Here is a 21354-nt window from a genome sequence, read left to right as displayed (position 1 = left end):
AGCTACAGACAGTCCCTCCGCTTCAAGCCTCCTCCAGAGTCGCTTCCAGCCTGCCCTGCGCAGGCTGCGTACTCGGGAGCCTAAGCCGGGGCTGCCCCCCATCCCAACCGGCGCGACCTCTGAGCCGTGACCTTCTTATACACTAAGTGCCCCACCCCCGCATTCAGCCCCTCCCTGGGGAAGGGGCCTGCGCAGTCGGGCCCAGCGCACGGGAGCAACAGGCCGCCCAGAGCCTGCCGCGCCTTACCGGACACAGAGGAACGGGGGGACGGCGAAGGGAGCGACCTCGGAGCGGCAGAGATCCAGCAGCTGGGCCCGTCCCGCACGCCGCCAGCCGGGCGCCCCCATCTCTCCCAGGCCCTGACCCAGGCCAACGCCACCAAGAGGCGCCACAGAACTAGGCCCAGCCCGGAAATGGCGTCTAACGTGTCTCTCCCAAGGCAGCCAATCGGATGCCTCTGCGTCATGAAAAGTGACCCTATCCGACGACAAGAACAAGGACTCCGCGCGCAGGCGCGACGGTTTCTTCCGTTGACGCCACGCGCGGCGCGGCTGGGTCACCCTGTGCGGGATTTTCCCTGCCGGAGCTAGCCAATGGGGCGGCGCGATGCGGCGGACCAATGGGCAGGCGCGTCTCAGCGGCGTGTGGGAGCGAGGCAGCGGCGCTGGCGAGCCGGGGGCCGCAGCCGCCGAGGGAGGAAGGAGCTTGGCGGGCCATGGAGCGCAGGGCGAGGAGGCGCCACCGCGACAGCCGCAGCCCCGAGCACTAGAGCGGGCCGCCGCCGCCGGGCCTCGACCGAGCCGCCGTTCCTAGCCGCCTGCGCTTCCCCGCGCGGGGGCCGCCGCCGGGCGGGTCCCGAGCCCCCTTCCCGCCCGCCGCCTCCTCTATGCGGCGGGGCTGGAGGAGCCGGAGGCCTCGCTCGCCCGGGGGACGGAGCGTGAGGAGGGGCCGAGCCCCGCGCACCCAGCACGGACCGCGGGTGAGCAGAGAGGCGGGGGGCGCCGCGGAGCAGCGCGTGGGGAGGGAATGGCCTTGGCGTGGGCAGCCCCTCGGCGGGGGCGGGGGGGACGCGTGCATTGTCGGCGGGGGCGGGGGCAGCCCCTCGGTGGGGGTGGGGGTGGGGGCGGGGGGGACGCGTGCATTGTCGGTGGGGGCGGGGCGGTGTCTGGGAGGCGGGAGGGTGGTCTCTGGGTGGGCGCGAGGGTGCGTGCATGTATGGAGGGGTGGGGACAGCAGCACTTGTTAGAAGAAACAATATGAAAAGTTGTCTGAAATGGTAATTTCCGTTTCCCGTTTCATCATCCCTGGGTAGGCGTTAGCTCTGTGCGTGCAGAGGGGGAAGCTGAACTGCCTGAAGCCAGCAAGGCTGGCCGAGCTGCATTTATTTATTTTCCCGTTTAACTTCTGAATTGCTTGGTGTTTTCCTCCTTGTAAAAGTCTTTGTGCATTGAGGGAAGGGTTGCACTCTGCCCTTCCTCTTAGCGGAAAACAGCTGCCCTTCTCCAGTCCAGAACTTTACAAGCACCCCCCTTTTCGTTAGATTGATTGCACGTTTTATAAAGGCAAATCGTGTCTCTTCCACCTCCAGTGAGCCTGGAGGAGCTGAGCCCTCCAATGCCCTCTGCCCTTTCCCAGAGAGAGCAGCTGTCTTCTGAGGGGTGTGTGTGTGGATTGAAAACCAGCCTGTTCATTGAGATACAAGAGCTGGTGTGTTTATAGATTGGCTTCTGCTCTAAGGTTGTAGATCTGTTTTGAGATCTCCTTTCAGGAAAGGACTCCCCTCCCCCCTTCTGTGGTTTTGTACACAAAGTGCTCACTTACCACTAGAACCTGGCCCTGTAGACAGTGAAAATAAATCCCAAATTGTATCTCTTTAAGCAAAATTAATCTTTGGAGATGACTACAGAAGTGGGCATAGATAATACAGTTTTGTTGGTGAAGAAGTTTAAGGGACACTGTCAATTTGAAAGTGTTTGTCTGAATAGTTAGTAACAGCTCTAGTAAAACTAACATTACTATATCTGAAGGAAGATTGAGCTACATATTTTTCTTTACTTTAAGTTGTTTAGTCAGTTAGACACACTTTTATGTATAGTCAAAGTCATCGTTTCCCATTTTCTTCCTGTTCTCAGAGGAAACTAATAGAGTACTCAACAGGGGTAGAATTATCCTTTTGCATTTTAAAAAGCTTTACAATTTTAAGTGGCATGATATTTAAATGTGGGTCTGGGGAGTGAAAGTAAATGGCGCAGTTCATATTCTGTAAGGAGCTAGATTTTTTTGTCGTTATTTTAATTTAAAGGAAATAAATCGATCCTGCCCTTTTAAAGTGGGAGAGGAATCACCAAATAAAAGCAAAACAAAAAGCAGTCAAGTAGCACTTTAAAGACAAGCAAAATAGTTTATTAGGTGAGCTTTCGTGGGACAGACCCACTTCTTCAGACCATAGCCAGACCAGAACAGACTCAATATTTGTGTCTTAAATATTTGTTTCCTCTGTGCCTTAAATATTGAGTCTGTTCTGGTCTAGCTATGGGCTGAAGAAGTGGGTCTGTCCCACGAAAGCTCACCTAATAAACTATTTTGCTTGTCTTTAAAGTGCTACTTGACTGCTTTTTGTTTTGTTAGTGTATAGACTAGCACGGCTTCCTCTCTGTTAGCAAATAAAAGGTGTAGAGTAGGACACTTTTCCATGGTCATAGTGAGTAGCAGTAAAGATGTATAGTTGCTGCATAGTGAAATATGATCCGTTTGACTCTCCCTCTTTGTGAATAGAGACATTCTTAAGCATATTGTTTGGTATGCTAATAAAACATCAGTGTTGAAGTGGTATGACCTGTTTTGTTCTGTGGGAAGGTTTCAGATGGTTGCAGATATTTCTATTGAGCAATCTCTCTCTTTGTGTGGGAGGTTTTGTGGAACTCTACCTATTTGAGGCCACACAGATGCTGATTACTTTGAGTAGTGAATATTGTAGGAGGTCTAAGAATTTAATTTAAATACTGGCTGCCTTGGGATGTTGGTTGGTCTGCGGGTGTTTTTGAGTGAACTGTAAAACATAAGTGCTTTAGTTTTATTCTGAAACTTTTTTTTTTTTTTAAATCTGAGTGGTAGTTCCTATCTTACCTCAATGTGATCCAAATAACAAACTCAATTTTTCCTATTTCCAAGGGAAGCTGAGTTTTTGGTGGAAAGTGAAGCTATAAATATCCAGTTGTGAATCTCAAACTTGGTATTCGTATGCTTGTATTTTCCACTTACACACGTCTTTCTATTTTTGTAATACTGTAAAGACTAAGGTCTTATATTTTTACCTTTAGAGGTTTTTGTATGTTGGTTCTGTTTGAGGGCACATTGGTCAGAAGAAAATACAAGTTAGTTATGGTGTTGGCCTTTGTACATGTATGGCAGAGAACCTGTTTAGATTGTACTTTGTACAAAGCTGCGTCTAAAACTAAAATGTAAGTATAGGATAAAAGATAGCTACTTTAGCGCATAAGTGGAGTACAAAATAGAGTGAACAAAGTCTTGTATGGTTTCTCTTCTTCTGAGAGTTTTGTTTTGTGCAGGTTGAACCTTTATGATCTGGCAACATTGATAATGTGGCATGATTTTGGTTAGCCAGATGACTACTTATCATGGGTGTGGCATTCCCGTGGTCCCATAAAGCGTGTTTCCAGCCACCAGTCCTGGCTCTTAGTGTTCTGCACTGTTGTTTAGCTGCAGTTTACCCCAAAATGTCATCTAAGAGCCCAGTAAGCAATGTTAATGTTGGTAAAGCTGCTAGACAATATTGGTGTCCAATGGTCAGGCATGTTCTCTTGTTTGGTGCTGATCAGGTCCTGAGGCTGCAGGATTAAAGAAGTTCAACCTGTAGCACCCTTATGCTATTCAGTAGAGCAGGCAAATGTTTCTCTAGGGTCAGTGTAGACTAGTCCTGTTGAGCATACTGCTTCAGTCCCTTGGTAAACCAGATGTAATGCTTACAGTTGGTGGTGATGATTTTAACTGTGTAGTAACATGAATGAAAAATTGCATTTTTATGTAAATATGTTGGAAAGAAAGGTATTACGAAAAATACTTTTTACTGTGTTTAGTTGATTGTGATTCCTTGAAGGTTTGGCATTGTTAGAGTTGTCAGATGTAGGTTTAAAATTCATGTAATTTTTGTCTGCCTTTATATCACGGGGAAAAAAGCCAATAGTTTGTGTGATAATACAATAATTTGAGGCTGCTAGGTTTTATTTACTGTTGATCCACATTTTGTTGGCTACAACAGTGTACATAATGAATTTTTTAAAGCCACTGGATAACTGGAGTAAATTTAGAAAAGCATATATTTTCAGCATTAGTGTAAAGTGAAGAAACTGTATGTAAAAATTGGAGTTTACATCATATGTACATTCTTTTGCATTTCAAAATAAAATTTATTTTTGGGGTGGGGTGTTCCTCTTATTCTTCTAGTTCAGTAAACATTGGAAGTTCAAATTAAGGTGGAAATATTTTTTCCAGGGAGGTAAAAGTCAAGTGACTCCTGACTCCAGGGATGCATCTTTTGCGATGTTCGCAGGTGATTTTCTGTTGAGACCATTTCTCTCTCACCTGTGCAGACTAGTTGAATTTCAGGTATTCCATGATGTCCTGCATTATAGATTATAACTGTCCCTTAGTACTGAAATACTGTGGTGATGGATTGCTTTACAAATGCCTAACAGATAGCAATAGATCCCACAACAGCAAATTCAGTGTTTGGAAATAGATGGTAGTTATTCTAATTGTATATTTATTGTCTGCATTATTTCTTCATTTAATTGATGAGAATGTGGTAAATGCAGTATGCCTGTTGTCCTGCTACCATAGTATGAGCATTACAGCTGTTGCATGGGTTGGAGGAGATTAAGCAGAGAGAGTGGCTTCTCCCAGCAGATGCTGAGTTTAGTGTTTAATCACTTGATTTTTTTTTTAAGGCTTGTCTCTAATTTCACTTAATTTAAACAAATCTATTTGAAATCTTACAGGGACAAATTTACATATTGCTTAAAATATGTTCTTATATCTAAGCCGAGGTGAAAGTAACTTTAAGTTTTCTACAGGTACTGTCATCTCATGCTGTATTGTAACCCCCACCTGCGGGGGGTGTCAGGGAAGGGGGAGTGTTTTTGGTGGGGGGGGCTTGTGGATAGGCAAGTGAAGAAATGGAGACAAGAGCTTTAGGGAGGGGGGCTCAGCGTAGGGGATTGGGTGTATCTTGGGGTGCAGAAAAAGGATTGAGGGGTGGGAGGAAGGGCTCCTGGCAGAAGGTTGGGGATGTGGGTGGTGCAGGAGTCAGGGTTGGGGGAGGAAGGAGTTCAAAAGTTGAGGGCAGGGGCTGAGAGTGTGGGAGGGCTCAGAGCAGCGAGTATCTGGAGGGGGTAGGAGGGTGACTGGGCGGTCTCAGGTGTATGTAGGGGTAAGTCTGTTGACAGGGCAAGGGCACCATTTCGGGAAGGTGGAGAGACAGCAGATTCACACAACAGGATGCTGCTGCTCTTTTTCACATTCCCATGTGGATCAGGAAGTGAGGGGAAAGTTCACAGCTTGCATGAAGTACTCCTCTGCCCATCTCCATGGCAGCCAGAGTGAGAGGAATGGATACAAGATGCGTGCTCTTCCCCTTCTCTCCCCACTTTCCCTTATGAGGGAAGGGGAAGAAGTGTAGCCAGGTAGGCACAGCTGCAGCTTGCTGGAAATGGTGTTGTAATCAGGGGACTTCAGGGCTGTAGGCATCCTAGGCCCATGTGGGTGCATCTCCAGCCAGCCCCATTCACCTGTCTGGTTGCCTGCTGCTTCTTGTACAGCCATGGGCTTATTAAAATCTCCTTAATCAAAATGTCTCTGTTTTATGTTGCAATATGCAGTGGGTTACAAGGATGGAAAGTTGTTGATGCTGGAGGTCTGCATTCATGCTGTTTTAACAGCACCTTGAATTTTCAGACTTATGTTTCTTGAGAAAATGACAGCATTTTCAAACTTCTTTACATATTTAAGATAATTGTAATCTTAATTTCAGACTATTGAAGCCTATTGCCTGATGATGTATCAGTTCATCTTTAGTGCTTACTATTAGTTATTACTCAGTTGTGAGTGGTGCTCTCCTGTATAACATACAATTGGTTTTACAAACTTAAAACAAAAAAGTCATTTAAATGGTAATGAAATAAGAGAACCTGTCCAAAACATTGCCCCCTGCTGAGAAAGGCAAGCCTATTCCTTCCATTTGTGCATCTTCCACGGCCTGAATGAGCTGTCTCCAGGTCTGCTCCAGTTTTTATACTGCAAGTAGGATGCTAAGCTATCAGAGATCTGTACCTCTTGATTGATGTAAGTGCTGCTTCATTTATTTAAGCAAAATATTTTTAAAAATGCTATTAAATTGTTAGTCTTGAAGCCATGGAATCTTCACACACAAGATTTTGCTTTGATCTGATGGCTTTCAAGCTTCATTTCCTGTCTTGAGATCCATTAAGACTGTTACAGTGGGACCTTTAGACTCTTCTCTTTGCATGAGTGCTTAGCATGCTTTTTTGTGTTTACATTCTTTTTTAATAATTAAAATGAATATTTGGGAATGAGAGAGGAAATTCAGTCAGTGCTCTGAGAAGCTTGTATCAAGAATGCTGCTGCTTGTTTGATTCCCTGTCTCTTCTATACTCTGAGGTTTCCTAGAGATTTTAGGAAACAGTGATGGCAAGTGATCCACTAGTCTCAAAAGTGGAGATGCTTGGAAATTTTACATAGAGCTCAACTATTTTGAGAGCATGTGATGGACCAGCCATGCAGTTTGATGACCTTTGGTGAAAATGTTGAACCTCATAAGTAACTAAACCAGACTCTTCCCTTTTTGGTCCTCTTTCAGGTTTTCCATTATGTGACACTATTTTGATGTCAGGCCCTCTTACAAATTTTTAAAAAGTTGATAGTCTTTCTAATAAGGTTATTAGCAAATTAAATTTGTAAAGCGTAATAACTCTTTGAGCTCCTATTAGGAGCTCTGATTAGTGCCATAGTAAAATAGATTGGGAAGAGCCTCTGGCCTGTTTTAGTCACTATATTCTGTCTCTGTTCTAGATACTGTGATTCAGTCACAAGCTCTCATGAACAGGAGGCATCAACTTTGGTTTTTGTTGAACCTCACAGCCTTGATAATATGAAAGTACAAACTCTAAATGGTTTTCCTTAGCAAAACACATGAATTTCTGCTTAGTCCTGAAGTTTTGTTACATGTAACTAAGTCTGTGATAATTGTTCTTGGTGGGCAAACAAATGTGAGTGGAGGCCAAAAATGCAATGCATTCAGGTTTAGAAGTTGGTAGATGCTGTCTCATGTAAAGGAAGTCTTCAAGTAGCACTTTTTATCACAAGTGAGCAAGGGCTCAGAGTGAATTAGCTCTCCTTGCTGGAAGTAGGAGTTGGTTATTTTCTAGGTCATGATTGAAATTATTGTCAGGATGGTGTCAAGTATCAGAGGGGTAGCCATGTTAGTCTGGATCTGCAAAAGCAACGAGGGGTCCCGTGGCACCTTATAGACTAACAGAAATGTATGAGCATAAGCTTTTGTGGGCAGAGACGCACTTTGTCAGATGCAGGTAGTGGAAATTTGCAGAGGCGGGTATAAATAGGCAGGCCAGAGCAAGGCTGGAGATAACCAGGTTAACTCAGTCAGGGAGGGTGAGGCCTACTACCAGCAGTTGATCTGGAGGTGTGAACACTGAGAGGAGAAACTGCTTTTGTATTTAGCCAGCCATTTGCAATCTTTGTTTAATCCTGAGCTGAGTGTGTCAAATTTGCAGATGAAATGCAGATCATCAGTTTCTCTTTGGAGTCTGGTTTTAAAATTTTTTTGCTGTAGGATAGCTACTTTTAGATCTGTTACTGTGTGTCCTGGGAGATGGCAATGTACAAAAACCTGTAGGAGAGCATTTCCATTTCTGATATCCGACTTGTGGGCATTTGTTCTTTCCTGTAGGGACTGTCCAGTTTGTCCAATGTATATAGCAGAGGGGCACTGCTGGCACATACTATGTTGGTAGATGTGCAGCTGAGTGAACCTGTGATGGTGTGACTGACCTGGTTAGGTCTTGTGATGGTGTTGCTGGTGTAGATATGTGAGTAGAGCTAGCGCCGAGGTTTGTTGCATGGGTAGGTTCCTGACTTGGAGTTGCTGTGATGTGGTGTATATTTGCTGATGAGAATTTGCTTCAGGTTGGTAGGTTGTCTGTGGGCAAGGACTGGCCTGCCTCCCAAGGCCTGTGAACCTCGGGGATCATTGTCAAAGATGGGTTATAAATCACTGATGCGCTGGAGGGATTTTAGCTGAGGACTGAAGGTGATGGCCAGTGGCATTCTGTTGGTGTCTTTCTTGGGCTTGTCCTGTAGTAGGAGTCTTCGGGGTACATGTCTGGCTCTGTTGATCTGTTTCCTTACTTGCTCAGGCGGGTATTGTAGTTTCAAGAATCCTTGGTAAAGATACTGTAGGTGTTTGTCTGTGTCAGAGGGGTTGGAGCAAATGCGGTTATATCTTAGTGCTTGGCTGTAGACAATGGATTGTGTGGTGTGTCTGGGATGGAAGCTGGAGGCATGAAGGTAGGTGTAGTGGTCAGTGGGTTTACAGTATAGGATGGTGTTCATGCAGCCATCATGTATTTGCACTGTGGTATCCAGGAAGTGGATCTCCTGTGTAGACTGGTCCAGGCTGAGGTTGATGGTGGAGTGGAAGTTGTTAAAATCCTGGTGGAATTCGTCCAGATAATGAAGATGTCATTGATGTAGCATAGGTAAAGACGGGGTGTAAGTGGGTGAGAGTTGAGGAAGCGCTGTTCCAGGTCAGCCATGAAAATGTTGGCATACTGAGGGGCCATGCGGGTGCCCATAGCTGTGCCACTGATTTGGAGGTATATATCGTCACTACATCTGTCAGGATGGTGATGTACCGTCTGCATTGTCCCTGCCATATGGATGAATGTAAGACTTCAGGTTGCAATACTATCCTTGGTATTGTGCTGAATTATCTTCCTGAAACCTAGAGGCAGGCATTCCCTTTATTTTAAGGAAGGCAAACGGTATCCATATTCAGTATTTTAAAATAAGATCCCCTCTTCATATAAAACCAATGGTTCAATTATAATTAAACGTAGAAATATTTGTTTTATTAATACAGTATTTTATGAAAATGCTGGTAAGAAAACTAAATGAAACCTGCTTTTAAACTTCCTTGAGATCAGGTCTGTGTATGGTTGCTGCTTTTTATTTTGGTTTAAGAACAGCTTTCCATTAACCGTGATCTTGGAAGGAGAGTATAGTTTATAAATGGAACTTATCCCAATATGGAGTGGAGGAAGATGACCTTTTCACCTGGGTTAGCAATTTCTTGGGAAAGCTAGTTTAGGAGAGGACACTGGTAAATACCAGTTTAAACCCTGTTAGAACTGGGAAAAATAAAATTATTATTAGAATAACTTAATGAAAAATATTTAGCAGTTTGATAATAGTTTTGTAGTATACAAAATACTGAAGACTGAGCCAGGTCACAACTTCCTTGAGAAAAAAACTGAATCAAATGTATACAGACATTTTGCTCAGTATTCTATTGTGTATATTAGTATTATGCCCTTGATTCAATCTAAGCCACAAAGCTACCTAATAACCACTATGTGGGGGCTCAGGGTTGCTAGGGCTGAGGTCAGGAGGCCAGTTCTCTGGCTGGAACTCCTCCATGCTTGGGCTGGAGGAACGTACTTCTCCCCTGCTCTGACAGCTCCATGTGGGGTCAGTGGGCTGAGCACTTCTCACCCAGCCTCATAGTTCCCTGCTGGGGTTGGAGGAATGCACCAGGGCCATCAGGGAGCTGCCATGGCTTGGGTAGAGAGATGCTTCTTGACCCCAAAAGGGAGCAACTGTGGCCTGGAGCCTTCTCAAAGTTCTCCTCCTCTTGTCCAGCAGCATAAAGTTGCCATGGCTGAGGGGAAAGGCACCCCTCTCCAGCCCAGTCTACCTTCACCTGAGCTGCCTCTGCCAGTGAGAGAGCACTGGAGGGAGCCCCTATGCAAAAATGCCTCATTGCAGATTTCCGATCCCCACCCGCAGCCTTCACCCCTGTACTTCAGCTCTCTGCCCAGCTCCTGGTCTGTTTGGCCCCAACACAGATTGTTCATGTGCAGAATGAATTTTGATATATGCACCAATATGGATTTCAGGTTCTCATCTTCATATTGGTGCACAAAGCAAAATATATTCTGCAAGTGGACTTAAAATCAGAGGGAAAGTTGATTATGCCTGCTGCCATTTTACTTATTTGTACCCACTAAATTTATTCTCCAAATCTACTGCATTATGTAACCACAATTTGAATATGTAACTAAAATTAACTGTTAATGATGTGCCTTAATGAAGCAGTTTTTAATTAGAAAGTGCCTGGGGGGAAACCTGTGTTTTCCCCACTGTGGTAAAAAAAAAAAAAAACACCTTTGGTAAATACCTGCTATCCCTGCTTTTCACCCCATCTGATTAAGAATAGGAATGTTTCTCTTTCTACTTAGGTTGCGTTTGACTGGCTCCATAAATATGAAGTGTTAAGGGGGCTCTTATTTGTGATATTTTTCAGACATTGGAGCCAGGTCGTTAGCTTCTGTAGGCAGCTGCCATGGGACATTTAAATGCATATAGATAATGGAAACAAGAACTTTGAAGATGTGGTAGAGAAGCTGGTTCCCATATTTTTGTAGTGTTGACTTTTTCCAGTATAATCTTATTTAGAGAAAAATAAAGCATGAGGTCATAAAATACTTATTATTAATCATAAGTGCTGCCTGGATTTTTCTGTAATGGAGTACTTAGCATGTCTGAGGCAGAGGGGAAGAGATTTTAAGAAATTAACTACAAATTGTTCGTAGATGTGATTTGAAATCCTTTGCCACAGAAGTTTAAAAAGTTAGTAGTTTTGAAAATATCTTGTGTTTCATGAAGAAATTGCATAGGAGTGTATGCTTAAAGTACATCTTTCAAAAATCTTGATTCTCTACTGTACGTGTTTAAATTTTTTTTTTTACTGATCAGATTAGGAAATCAAGAGTGTGGGAACTTGCATTATTGAATATATGATGATTATGCACATGTCTACGTGCCATTGTGGTTGTTTAATATAAACAAATCACATGAATGATTTCCAAAGAACACAATGAGCTCTGACAAAGTATAATTAACTGGTCAGTTCAAAGAAAAAAAAACTATCACACTTACGGCCTAATGTAAAATGAAGGCTTGGCCTACATACACAAATTGCATCAATAGAGCTTCTGGTTAGACTCCAAATGCTAGCAAATAGATGATTTTTACAGTGTGCCCTAAGCTAATAAAGCATTTCTGGATTTTTTAGATCAGGGTAGAAGCAAATTAGAGCCAAAGAGCCTGTATAGGGAATGCTCTACGAGCAGCTTGCTCGCCTTATATACCAAGGAAATGATAGCTGTGGTAACATTAAATAGCAAGAAACAATATCTCCAGTATGCTTTATGGGGTCTGGTCTAGTATCCATCTCCACGTGCAAACCAATAGATGTTCAATGCAGAGTGTGGAGTAGTAGTGTTCTCCTAAAAAGATATTGATTGCTAAGTAGACTGCATTGTGTCCCTGGTTCAGTTTTCTAAGGGACTATAGTTATAACCTCTTGTAGAGAGTATTGCTGTGAAGACACATGTGGATAAGAGTAGCAAGGTTTGTGTCTGAGTGCAGAGATATTGCTTGTTGGGCAGGTGCAGATGGGAAAGTTCATCCCTGGTCTATGCTGTGTTAAGGAAGTCTAAAAACAATCCAAATAACCTTGACTGCTGAGCACCATAACCATGTTCTATCTGCTGTATTCTTTGGCTACCTTCCATAGCCAATCCTTCCCCCCGCCTCCCCTCCCCGATTGAACTTGAGACACCTTGCCCCCATCCATATCTCATCTTAACTAGTTATTTACAAAGGTGCTTAGCCATACTGTCTGGGTTGCATAAGATGGATGTAAAGCTGGGTGACTTTACATACTGTCAAACCTCTAACCTTCATAACAGCCCAGTAGAATGGCTGGCTGTCCCCAGCTATCCATTTTTATGTGCGGAAAGAAGAAAGTTCCAAATACATCTCTATTTGCTCCTGCTAGGGTTCTGAGGCCAGTGAATAATGCTTCTTGATCAATGATGTAAAAGAGATGATGGATGTAAAAGTCTAGATACTGAGATTTTCAACCCCACCAGCTTCCGTAGTGTTAACAGGAGCTGTCTAAATCCACTAGTTAGATGTGGAAATATTAGTCTTGATCTTTGTCCATCGTTAGACCTGACCATTGACCAATACAGTTTCTGTGCCACACCCATTTCTCCAATCAGAATGATGAGGGGTAAAGAGATCTGATGAAATTAAAAATTTTGAGTTGTCTCATCACCACCTTGTCAGTGTTACCTGGAAGTACAAAGCTGAATGAAAAAAATTTGGGGGCTGGGGGGACCAATTATTGATTACTCTTACTGCTAGAAATGCAGGTGCAATATCCATGTAAAAAGTCATGTCTCCTTGACTGCTGCAGCAGTCATCTTTCTTGTCATCTCTGGATCTTTCTCATCCTGACAGGTCTCTGTTAAATTTGAAAGCCCTTCTACCATCTGCTGCTGGAGGTAAGAAGGAATTTCCTGTCCAGGCCCCAGTCTCAGAGAGAGCCCTTCTGATTTGTGGAGTGGGAATCTGAGGCCTTCTTCTGTAAACTCTGACCTGTTTTTGGCTTGTCCTGTCTTGTGACTGTCTCTAATGCAGAAGTGTTAAACTGGTTCTTGGTGATGGTGCTATTACCATTTCAGCTGGAGTTCTCATCCAAGGGAAGAGGTCACAAGTTAAAGTTAGATTTTGTGGTGTATGCCAAGAGGAGTGTTATGCTCTAAGTTAAAAACATTTTTTTGTTAAAGAAAATGTATTGATATGTCCTCCTTTCTGTCCCTTAGCTCCATCCAAGATGCCTTCCCCGCTATCATTGGTCCCCTAACACTTTGTGTTACTTCTTTCTCTCTCTCTGTGCGATTCTCCCTGTCCATTCCCTAGTTTAAAATTTTCACTCCCCTGTAATTCACAGCATTTATTTTCTGTGATTGCCTGCCTTTGTCCTCTCACTGTCTTGCACCACTCCTTTGTGGTCATTCTATTCATCTCTTCACCCTTGGTCTGGGGCACAGCTGCAACTTGAAGGAGGGGAGGAGCTAGTAAGGACCACCTTTGCTTCTATTCCCAGCTGTAATGTATGGTGGATCTTTTGTAATGTGGTGTAAATTGCCTGGATCCAATTAGACATGAGCTCCTACTTCATTCAAGCTCTTCCCCTCAGATGGAGCTCAGTGGCTAGCCCTGGCCTTGTTAGCTGTTCTTGCTCCAGTACCTTCCTCTGTAGAATGCTGTCAAAAATGATTCTTGTTTTTATTGCTACTGAAAGTTGTGGAACTGAAACTGACTAGTGTGAGTAACAAAAGAGGTATGAGGGCTGTCAGCAGATCCTTGAAAGCTGCAGTGCATTTTTTCATTGGCTTTACTTGAAGTTTAAAGTCACTTTCAAAAATTCAGGCTTAGATTTTGTGTAAGTTTCTGGGCCAAGTGCTCACTCTTGCTAAGGTAGGTTTGTTGCCTGCTAGGGGAAGTGGGCAGTCTCTGGTCCCATGTAATTAGTGTGACAACTGGTACTTTGAAGTTACTGTGCTGAATTGTTTCAGGTGTAATGCAGTGAATAGGATAAAGAGTCTAATGATATTAGCTTCTTATTTTCCATTTAACAATAGGTGACCTGGCTTTTGGAAGATAAGTTCCTTGTGCAAAAATAGCCAGCCAGAATGCGCACACACACAGCCAAAATTGATTGGAAGGAGGGTTTAGTATGTTCTTTCTACTCTCCCTTAAGAGAACCTGGCTTCATGTTTCTGAACAGAGTGGTCTGGTAGTTCGGAGAGGAAGGAGGACTTGGCAGGGTAAATGAATTGTGAAATGTGTTTAACAGAATCGCTTACAACTGGCTTTTTAGCGTATAAAGCATCCCTTTCAGATAGCAGTCCAGTGGAAGAGAAACCACAAAGCGGGTTATAAAGTAATGTATACTCTTACATTGGCTTTCCCAATTTGAGATACGCAACACAAGAATTATTTCAGGAAAATGGCTGTCTACAGCTCAAGTTCCAGCTGTAAATAAATTTTGTACACCATGTGTCTTGGCTTGTTCCTAATTCAGAAGCTATATTCGTTTAGTGGGTTTAAGTAGTGATGTTGGGAAAGTGAAGAATTGTCCCTTACGCTTTTATTTGATGGGGGTATTGACAAAGTATTTGACAGTACTGGTCCACTGAACTGTGGAGGTTATTCTCTTGCAGGAGTATTTTCTAGGTATCAAACTGAACGCCATAAATACTGTCATGCAGAACATTGTGAATCCTCTCTAGTATGAGTTGTAACTAATTAAAACAAGTAATTTATTTTAATTCAGCCAAATCTGTAAGAAATTTTGAGAGGCTTTACCTCTCAAATTTAGAATATTTTTTCCATGGTAGAAAGTCATGAAAATTATAGGCTCACAACACCCAAATCATGCCATTTGATAATCTGTCAAACAAAACAGCAACAAAAGAAACCTTACACTTCTTTTCTACAAGGTGTATTCATTGGATGAGTGTATGTCAGTTTCAAATATTTTGTTCCATTTTCAGTTTTTGCCTTTCAGCTTTAAAAAATTTGTTCCAAATGGGTAAAATCTTAAACACCACTGTTGTCCTCAATCACTAATTAATACATAAACTTTCATCCAGCCTTTTGATTATTGATGTATCATACGTGTGTAGTTAAGCATTTTATACTGGAACACCTTGAAAATGTTCCCGCATTTGAATGTATTGTCATGGAGAATAATTTTCATTTAACTGTAGTTTGCTTCATATTTTCTCCCTGGTTGCTATAGAAACCCAGTCCAATGTGGCACTGACTACTAACGAGCTAGGTTGTGTGTTGCTTTTGTAATGGACCTCTAATCATGCTGCAGTTCACAGTAAGGGAACTGTGATTATTTGAGGGAGGTACGTTTAATTTATAAAACTGTAAGATGACCATATTACTTTAAGCATATTTGAGAAAACTAAGTATTAACGCAGTTTTGTTTTCCTGGTGCAGTTTATTCATAAGAATTGACTAGATATCTGAAATGTCTCTGGAATTTTTGTAGCACTTAATGTTTGTCAAAATCTGAAAAATCAAATTTTACTTTAATAACTAGTAATATCCTTCTCTCACTGTGTGGTTCAATTTAGGATTTTAAACTTCTGAAACACAGAAGACAGACAAAACATTTACTCTATCAATTATAACTGATTTTTTTCCCCCATAATCATTTGCCTTCATTTGAGTGATATTTCTATTGGATACATTTTTTTTCCCTACCAGAATAACCTTTGTCTCTGAGAACAGTGCACTTTGAAACCTCTTGCAGAGTCATGTTGAAGGAGATATCATTGAATCTCATAATGAAATGGGGCTAGTTGAGGTCACTTCTAGTTTTATTTTGTAACTATCTCAATAGGATTTTGGTTTTATTTTGCTCCTCTCGTTGTCATCCCTGCTACAGTCTATTTTATACTACAGCTACCAGTCTCTTGAACTTTTCTTTACCTTTCCATCTGATTGACTTCCAACAATGTGAAACCCTGAGCCTAGAAGAAGCAGACATGCAGATTTTGTATGTCCACTATAGCTGGTGGTAGCAAGATCATTTTACAGTTTCTGCTGCTAGTATAGTGGGTGACCACAAGAGAAATGATTTGGGATGTACCCTACCTGTAGGGCCTTGAAAACTACACCACCAGGGGACAGACCTTGTAAAGGAAGCTAGAAGAGCAATCTTCAGATCATTTGCCTTGAGCCTTGCACAGATATAAATTTAGCTGAGTATCTGCATTTGTAAAAACAGCTGTGAATATCCACAGATTTGCAGGACATGCTTTGTCCTCTCCTCCTCTTAGTTACCTAGATGCTTTTTGACGAGCACTAACCTTTCAATGTAGTAGCATGAATATATTGTCTTCCAAAGCCAATTTTCATCTTGGTTCTAATGTTCAGAAAAACTTGTGTGACATACTGACAGAATGGAGCAGGAACATAAGGAACTGTGAAACTGGATGGTTAGTGGTCCAATTGTGCTAAAAAAAAGGAAAGATTTAAAACTAAAAATTACCAATAAATGTTAACTGTTGCAATTATTTCTTCAAGACTGGGATCTCTTCTGAAGTACTAAGTTTTGTCATAAGTTTGCGTAAAAACAAATGATGATAATACATGGAAGGAACTTAGCATGTGACCAGGAGAGATGATGGTGATGGCATGAAGTCATGTTTATTTCCTATGCATATATAGCACTGTTTTCTTATCATTCTGTGTTCCTCAAGTAAGGGAGAGCTGGGAAATAGGTAATCTGTAGTATCTGTAATGCAGTGTATTGTGTACATGAAATAACTTTGTCACCTCTTTGGATCAAATGATAACAGCACATTTGACACATGGAAACTTCCTATCGGGCGGGCTCGCGCACGCACACACGGGAAAGGGGAGGTGCGGACTCAATGGTGATGGACTAACCTCTTCGTACCCTCTTTTGTGGTGACAGATGTGATCCACTTCAGGACTACTACTTGTTTACATACCTTTCAGTGCGTAGTATTGAGAAAAGAACACTTTTTTGTAATTGCAAATGACATTGTGGGGTTAGAATCTGACTTCAAATCAGTCCTCACTTGTGTAAAAATAGTGTTACCTATAGCCAATATTGTTTTCAACTCTATAGTGAACATTTTACTCTGTCAAATGTCATTATACGTTTTCAGAAATGACTAGGATATGAGGTGCATCAGCTATTGACAGTCAAATTTGAGACATGTTAAAGGGGGCTGATTTTAAAGAAAGCAGATAGGAGCACTTTCTGAAAATCATCACCTTATAAGATAAGACAGGCTTGCCACTTCTGAAAAGTTAAGCTATAATTCTTGCAGAAGTGTAATATTTAGTTCTTTTAAAATTCCAGGTAACATAAATTGCCTCAATTTTGTCACGTTCAAAACAGAAATTACATATTTTGTTCAATAGAAAAGTAATTACTTTAAAAATAAAATGAACAGCTTAGGCAGGGAAATGTTAAGAAGCTAATTTTGATGTGGTGTTATGAAGTGTTTCCGGATGCTAAGAAAATGAGGCTTTTATAGGTCAGACTGCTATATTTGTTTTAAAAAAAATGCAGGCTATAATATCTTGCACTGGTTGTGGTTGCTCTGGCTTTGGCAGTATTTCAAAGAAAGGGATGTCAGTGTAGCTTAATTGGGCAGTCTTTTTAAAAACTTATTTTTTAAAAAGTGACTGTCTAAGATAGAAATAACTATGTATGGATGGCAGTTGATTTGGGGAGGTAGCTAGCTCAGGTGTGGGAAAAGATGATAAAACAATTTAACTAGCCAATTATTGAGGCAGTTGTTTCAAGCATGCATTTGTTGAGGATGGCTTGAGAGAATAACACAGTTGCTTACATATTTTAACAATTATACATTTTTAGTGTGCAAACTAATCTTTGCAGAACTCACTAAACATCCATTCAGCAGGGTACCTTGCTAAAATGTTTGTTCAGTAATCAAACAAAGTATTTAGAATAGCCTGGATGGGCCCAAGTGCATTTATTTGGCTCTGACTGCAACTCCATTAAAAACTAGCTGTCGATAAGAGGGAAATGGTTTTTAAAACCTGTTATATAATTGGGAAATTCTCAATTTAATTTGCTTTCAGGTCTGACAGCTAAACAAGCTAAAAAGCAGTCATGTAGCACTGGTTTTTTTTTTTGTTTTTGTTTTGATAGAATACAGACTAATGCATCTATCTCTCAGTTGCAAGCTGAACAAGCAGTAATTGATGGCCCCACTCATTGGATTCTGATGACTTTTACCCCAAATCTCCTGTCCTTCTGTAGTTATGTATGATACATGCCTCCAGTCCAATGTAGCCTAGCAACATTTTTTACTTTTCATAGTACATGTGTGCAAGCCAAGATGAGAGTGCTACTCGTATCTGGTTTTGGTTGAAAGAGACTGTGTTGCTGTTAGTTATAGATTTTTTTTAAAAAATCAACAATGAATCTTTTCTCAGTGAGAGAGAGAACAGTATTACATGGCAAGATGCTCTCCTGGGACTTTCACATGCAAATTTCTGCTATTTCCGTTCTCTGTTAAAAACAAAACAAAACAAAATAAAAAATACCCTGGCAGAAGTACGGTTCCTATTAGAATTCCTTGCCTGGAAAGAATGGCGGAAATTGTGGCGGTTAGTCTAAAACGGGTTAGCAATAATGTCAAGTTTTGAGATTACCTCTTAATTTGTATGAACTTGGGGACAAAAGTATTCTTAGATGAAGCATGTGATAACACTAATTGTTTTTTTACTAGTGATACAGACTATTGTGGCTTTTCTTTATTTTCTAGAGAAAAACAAATTTTAAAATATGCTTTGCCCATATTGTGTCTGGGTTGCTATGTTACAGACATTGATTTGCAGATGGAAAATTGGTCATAGTTTGTTTTTTGAGGGGAAGAAGTTGATGTGCTTCAGTTTGGCAGCTAACCTACAAACTATGCGATAGAACTCATGAAGCTCTTCATGTTAACCTTGAATTGCATAATTTTCTTATTTAGCAGAATAGCTTGCTGTGTTACATTAATTGTAGTCCAGAATAGATTCAAATATCATAATTGAGCAGTATCGACATCTTAAAGACTAACAGATTTATTTGGGTGCTTCGGCAGCACATATACTAAAATTGGAACGATACAGAGGAGATTTATTTGGGTGTAAGTTTTCATGGGTAATACCCACTTCATCAGATGCATCTGATATGAGTTTTACCCATGAATCCTTAAGCCCAAATCTTAGTTTTTAAGGTTCTTGCAGATGCAGACTAACACAGCTATCCCTTTTGAGACTTAAGTTTATAGTATATGTGGTAAGTGATTGGTTTCATTTGCTAGCTTCTACAACATATAAACTGCTAATTTATTTTTAAATCACTTGATTTAGCAACTATGAAAGTGCAGTTTCAGAGCACAGTGGCTACTGATGTTTCTACTTACCTAGACTCAAACAACATAGTTGTAAAAATTCTGATGGGTAGATCAGAACTAGATTTCCCACAGTTGCTGTTATTTGGTGATGCTTCAGTGATGGGACATTTTGAAGTTTAGTATAGACAGTGCTGGATAGCTGTTGTGTCAATATTTGCTGCTGTTAGTGGAAGTGGTATAAGTGTATGGCTTTGTCTTCAGTGCAAAAAAATTTTTTTTTAAATAGAGTGCTAATTTGAAATTTGCTAGCACAATGTAAAATCCTGCTGGAGACAAGATATGGTAGTTTTACCCTGATGTAGCTAGTCTTGGTGAGCTGTTACATCTCCACCTTGGGTTTATGTAACTACAGAAGATTAAAAACTATGTTGCCTTGCCTGATAGGATTTTACATTAGCTAGCCATATTTTTTTAAAAAAAAAAAAGCAAGCCCTCATCCTATGTCTCTCACTGACACCCTCCTCATGGTGCTAATTGCTACCAGGGCTTAGCCACGCATGCTTTATGCAATGTAAGCCAGGTAGAAGACAACTTTGGCTGTCATGGAAATACAGGCATAAGAATGATTTCATGCTTAAAAGTAGAAGCTGTTAGTAATAAATACTTGCAGTTGTTTCCTTAAACCCTAATTTTTCTTCTTCCGGAATTAGGAAATTTCATGTCAGCTAAGTGAAACAAGGTATGACGACAAAGGAGTAGTTTTTAATTACCAACACTGAAGATCTCATGTTTGCATAAATATGAATTTACAGTTTAAACCAGGTTTGTGATTTTTAGCATAGGAGGTTGCATATCCTCATGCATAGGGCATTGAAAAGACATTGAGAATCTAGCTTCTAATGCCAGCTGTACTGCTTGCCTGTTGTGGCCTTGAGCAAATTGCTGATTTCTCTACGTGTTTCCCCTGCCATACTAAACTTGCCAACTGAATAGACAAGGCTGTTGGAAGCATGGATGGGCTCTTCCTTAGGTGTTTGTAGAGATCATATCATTTGGGACTTCCACATGTTACTGCCCTACAATAAACCTGTGAAAGCTAGAGCTGGTATTTTCTTCCGTGTAAGTGGAGATTCCTTCTGGCTGAGACTTTCTTCCTGCTGTTTCTCCCAGCCTCACTTTTGAAATTAATGATATTGTCCAGTAATGTTCCATTTCTTTGTCTTGGTAATATGAAACTGCTAAAAGGATACTCTTCAGGACCATGAATGGAAAGCAGGAAGAAGCAAATTCTTGAGAATTGCAGTGGGTGTTTAAACTTGCTCAGTGCTCCTAATGGAAGAAATAACTTTTGTGGAAGCTGTAGGTGCTTTCAACTTATGTGCAGTGTTAAAGAATGTGTGTTTTTCCCCGACATCTCCTGAGCAGTTGTCTAGACAATGGGAAAAGGTTTGAAGTATAAATCTATTGGGACAACTCATTTAAGGACTGTCTGCTACGTAGTTTGGGCTGATTTTTATGGCCAACCATCTTATGCAGAAACATAGTCTTCAAAAATACAGTAGTTAAAACTTGCTCATCTCTCTTGGCACATCAGAAGTATTATTATTTAATGTTTTCTAAATCAGATCATCACGGTCTATTGTGACACACTATAATAGGAAACTCCAGTTTGCTAAAAGGTGTGGGAACATTTCCACGAGGTGAGTAGATGATGCAATCTATTAATTTAAAATTATTTTAAAGAAAACCATTAAGAGAAATTTTAATGTTGTAGCTGTGTAACTAGCTTCAAAATAAGTGTTGTGAAGCTTTTGTTGTGAAATTTATTTACCTGTTTCTAATTGTAAGTGCAGCATAGTTATAAATAACTTTTTGTTACCTGATATTGTATGCCGCAGTTTGAAAGTCAGGGAAATGGCAAGGTTGTTCAGGTATTTTTGGTGGTGTTCAGGCACTTTTGGGGTAAGTTGATTATGCCTTTTTCCTCTGTAACAAAGCTCAAAGTTGTAGATGTGCTAGAGCGTATATTTTGGAAAGACAGACAACCTTGATTTTAAAGGTAGTGGAGAATCTACCATGTGTCTTGGTCCAGTTAAAAATGTTCCAGTGACAGTAAACTCTCTCATATCCAGCAGTCCCGGGACAGGGAGCCTGCCAAGTATTCAAATATTCTGGATAATAGAGAGGTATACCTAGCAATGCATAACACTAGATATTAAGAAACAATGTATGTAG

The 21354-nt window shown here is 41.2% G+C and overlaps 1 protein-coding gene across 3 annotated transcripts in view; it reads left to right on the top strand.

Moving 5' to 3' along the window:
- Positions 1-668: 668 nt before the first annotated feature.
- ANKRD11 (ankyrin repeat domain containing 11) overlaps positions 669-21354 on the top strand; it is a 240614-nt gene continuing 219928 nt past the window's right edge. For all 3 annotated transcript variants that reach the window (XM_075009252.1, XM_075009253.1, XM_075009251.1), the window contains exon 1: positions 669-980. The gene's annotated coding sequence lies outside the window, so the exon portion shown is untranslated. The remainder of the gene's footprint in view (positions 981-21354) is intronic.

The sequence above is a fragment of the Carettochelys insculpta genome, chromosome 14, assembly GCF_033958435.1.
Source record: "Carettochelys insculpta isolate YL-2023 chromosome 14, ASM3395843v1, whole genome shotgun sequence".
NCBI lineage: Eukaryota > Metazoa > Chordata > Testudines > Carettochelyidae > Carettochelys > Carettochelys insculpta.
The sequence above is the reverse complement of the archived record's forward strand: the minus strand, read 5'-3'. Positions and strand labels throughout refer to the sequence as shown.